This window comes from Phocoena phocoena, chromosome X (assembly GCF_963924675.1).
Source record: "Phocoena phocoena chromosome X, mPhoPho1.1, whole genome shotgun sequence".
Taxonomy (NCBI): domain Eukaryota; kingdom Metazoa; phylum Chordata; class Mammalia; order Artiodactyla; family Phocoenidae; genus Phocoena; species Phocoena phocoena.
In genome coordinates this window covers 124,395,787-124,399,537 of record NC_089240.1, presented here as the reverse complement: position 1 = coordinate 124,399,537, position 3,751 = coordinate 124,395,787, and positions in this window count along the sequence as shown.

Genomic DNA, 3,751 nt, shown 5'->3' with positions numbered 1-3,751 from the left:
AGTCTCCTGTCTGATTTGACAGTGTTCAGTCTTTTCCAGGCCAGTGGTTATGACATGGGTCCAGTCTGTCTTCCCCAACTTGTCCTTCACCTCTGTTCTCTCCATCCTGTGGCACAGGAAACCTGATCCCCATCCAGTCCTTCTCAGCCCCAGCCCTTCCCCAGTCCCTCCACTGTCCTGTCTCTGTCCTCACACACTCCCGCCTGGAAAGACCTTTCTTGTGCATGCCTGAACAGAAGGCTACCTCTTCCATTAAGTCTTCTCTGATGTCCATGCCTAGAGTTCGCTCCTTGTAGTACGTTGAATGGCGACCTCCAAAAGATCTGGCCCCTCAGAACCTGTGAACAGGACCTTATTTGGAAATAAGGTCTTTTCAGTATAGATGTAATCAGTTAAGGATCTCCAGACGAAATCATCCTGGATTTAGGGTGGGCCCTAAATCCAAGTACATGTGAATATTCTTGATGCCAATGAATTGTACACTTGAAAACGGTTTAAATGGTGTCCTTATCAGAGGGAGATTGGAGACACAGAGGAGAAGGCCATGTGAGGACAGAGGCAGAGATTAGGCTCATGTGGCCACAAGTCAAGGAACACCTGGGGCCACCAGAAGCAGGAAGAGGCAGGGAAGGCTTCGCTCCCAGGGCCTTCACCGGATGTGTGGCCATGCCAATGCCTTCCTGGCTTCCATAACTGTGAAAGAAAAACATATCTGTTGTTTAAGACACCAAGTTTGTGGCCATTTGTTACGGCAGTCCTAGGAAACTAATAAACCCCTCCGTCTCAGAAATCCTAGCCCCTAACTTCCTTTTCCTTTATATCAGTTATGCAATTTTATCATCTGCCCTGTTGCACAGACCACAGCATCTGGCACATAGTAGATGCTCACTTAATATCGCTGACCAAAAGTGAGAAGGCAGGAAGGAGGGAAGAAGAGGCCTCAACCCACCGCAGTAGGGGAAAGAGACTTGTATGTAGGCTGGAAAGCAGAAGGCCCGTCTGGATTGACACTCCTCAGCCCTACTCTGAACCCAAATAAGCCACCAAAAGTAAACGGTACAGAGATGATGTTCTAGAGCAACACAAGCTGAAGTCTCTGTGGTCCACGATGTCTGGGATTAGGTACTGAACAGAGAATAGGAAAGGGAGTGGCCAAACTTTTGGGCTTGTCTCGGGACCACCAAATTTTCCAAAGGAGTATTTCCTGCCAAATTAAAAAGGGAAACTCACAGTTTTAAATCCATTTACTTTTGTCTTGGGCTAACCTTATAAAAGACAATGATCGAGGCTTATTCATATAATTCATGAACCTCTGGGTTGTTTTTTTTTTTTTTTTTCAGGTTATAACAGCAATAATTACCTCTGAATGGGTTTTCCCCGGGAATTAAATGACTGATGGGGGTTAATGGCCCTTTGGTTTTGCTGTGGGTCATCGGCTCCCCTGGGTCTGTCATTAATCCCCACGATCTGCCCTGCTGAAACAGGTCATCGCTGATAACGGGCTTTCGGGCTTAAATTGAACTAATGCATTTTACCTTCTCCTTCTAAGTCAGAATGGCTGAAGGATCCTCTATCTTTAGGAACAAAGACATTTTTCCAACAGTGGAAAGAAAGTGTGATTTTTTTTTTTTTTTGCAGCACATTAATAAGACTAGAGAAATGAAAGAATCTGAAGTCTTTGATGTCCAGGAAGAAGGGACACATAGCACTAGATCACTAAATAAAGTGTACTCCGATTAGCGCAAGGCAAGATGTAACTGAGAATGAAGCTGACCACACTCCTGTGCTTTGAAGTTTCCTTTTGCTCCTTTGACCTTTTTCGGGGCAGGAGGGGGTCAAAAGTCACCACCACTAAGCGTATCTGTCACTGACAAAACAACAATTCCACAAGTCACGTCAGTTTCAGGAGTGGCACGCGCGTTCAACCGGTGACGGACACATCCCTCTTGCCGATCAATGATGCCTAGAGGTCCGAATTCACAGCTAATGACCGGACCCGGCTGCTGGGCTGAGAGCCTCGAGAGAGATCTCCCTTCTTTGGAGTAGCTCATCCCTGTGGACAAGCAAAGAGGGCACAGGAAGCAAACTGGTAGGACAAAGTCAGTGAAGAGTGGCAGGTCCCTCCTTCGGTTCACTTGTATTGTGCTATCAGCTGAGTACAAACGAAATTTAAGACATCCTTGGGCAGTTTCTATAACTCCGTTCTTAGGCGCCTCAATGTTTCTGAATACGATTTTAAGATGCCGATAATTTCCAAATACAAAAAGGACTGTCATCGTATGGGGGGAATTAGACACGTGACAGAAAGTTTAGTTCCCCTCTGGATTTTGGGTGCCCTATTGTCTGCTTTCAGCAGCAGTCATTTTTCTCATATTGAAAGTGACTGTTAATATTATTTTGGCATTATAAATTCTACTGATAGGTAAGCAAAGCGAAATGTAAAGAAAGATGATGATTAAGTACATTTATTTTGAACCATCTAGTCTTATTTCCTTCTGGTCATTACTGTTCTATAAAAAGTAGACCTATACGTAAAGGCAAAAATGGAAAAATCAGTTAAAACATGCTCTAATGGTCCGCAAATGAAATATGATCAGCACAGGCGATATGAGAGGTGTATTGATGCAGGTATAGAAAGTAAAATAATGCTGATAATATGGCCACATTACCTTTAAAAGGTGGAAGCAACTTCAGTGCTGTTGCATCCAGAGAAAGCCTTTTTTTTAAAAAAATCGCGTTGGAACCAAAAACAGAGCTAGGTCACTATAGTTTGTGTGTACAAGATTTGGGGGGGAAAGTACGTGGTAAAGGAGAGAAATCCAAAAGAAAGAGTGACTGGTGACAAGCTTAGAGGTGGTGATGGGGGAAGGACTGCGGACTTCAAAACTGCCCAATAAAACACAAATTTTAAAGACTTGGCCCTTAAAGAAAAGCCTATGCTATGTCTAGAGCTACCGGGTTAGAAACAACTTCAGAATTAAATTAAATGTGTGGCATTTATCAAACTGTACTTACAAAATCACGATCTGAATATAAAACTGCCGGCTTGTGGCACACCTTCCACTGACGCTGGATGCTCTAAAGGGCACACGTGTTGGTCCAATTATGAAACCTCGCGTTAAAAGAGGCAGGGTTTCCAAAGGAGCTGCGAGAGGAGATGCTTACACCGCAGACCGTGGATCTGGTGTGGCCTTTCCTGCTTGAGGCAGTTTGAAAAGCTGCAGCTTCTTTTATGCTCATGACTAACCCCTACGTAGGTCTTCCCTACAAAGAGGTTATCTGTTTTATTATTTTACTTACCTTTATAGTCATAACTTTCCTGGATCCTCAAATGATTTGAGGTGGTTTAAAACACGTGATCATTCATTTTAGACCAAGTGGAAAAGGACATCTTTATTCAAATGTTTGAGCAGGAGATATATACACACGCTACCTAATGGAAGTGATAATACACTCATAAAACATTAGGACTAAAGGACAGCTTTAGTCCCAATGTTTCTAGGCTCTTCCTTCAGTTGGTTTCTGCAAACATTAACACGTGCCTCCCCTGTGCCAGGAACTAAGGTAGGCATAATGGAATGGGGGCGATGCAAAGACAGCATTTCACCTTTTCAAGGAACACCCACTCCTACAGATCTTAAGCAAAATGATTTCTTTCTCTAAGCCTCTGAAATGTTTAGAAAAACAAGGTTTTGTGATTCTTTTAATATTAAATAAGACCATTCACGGTCTTCAGCATGGAAGTCAACTC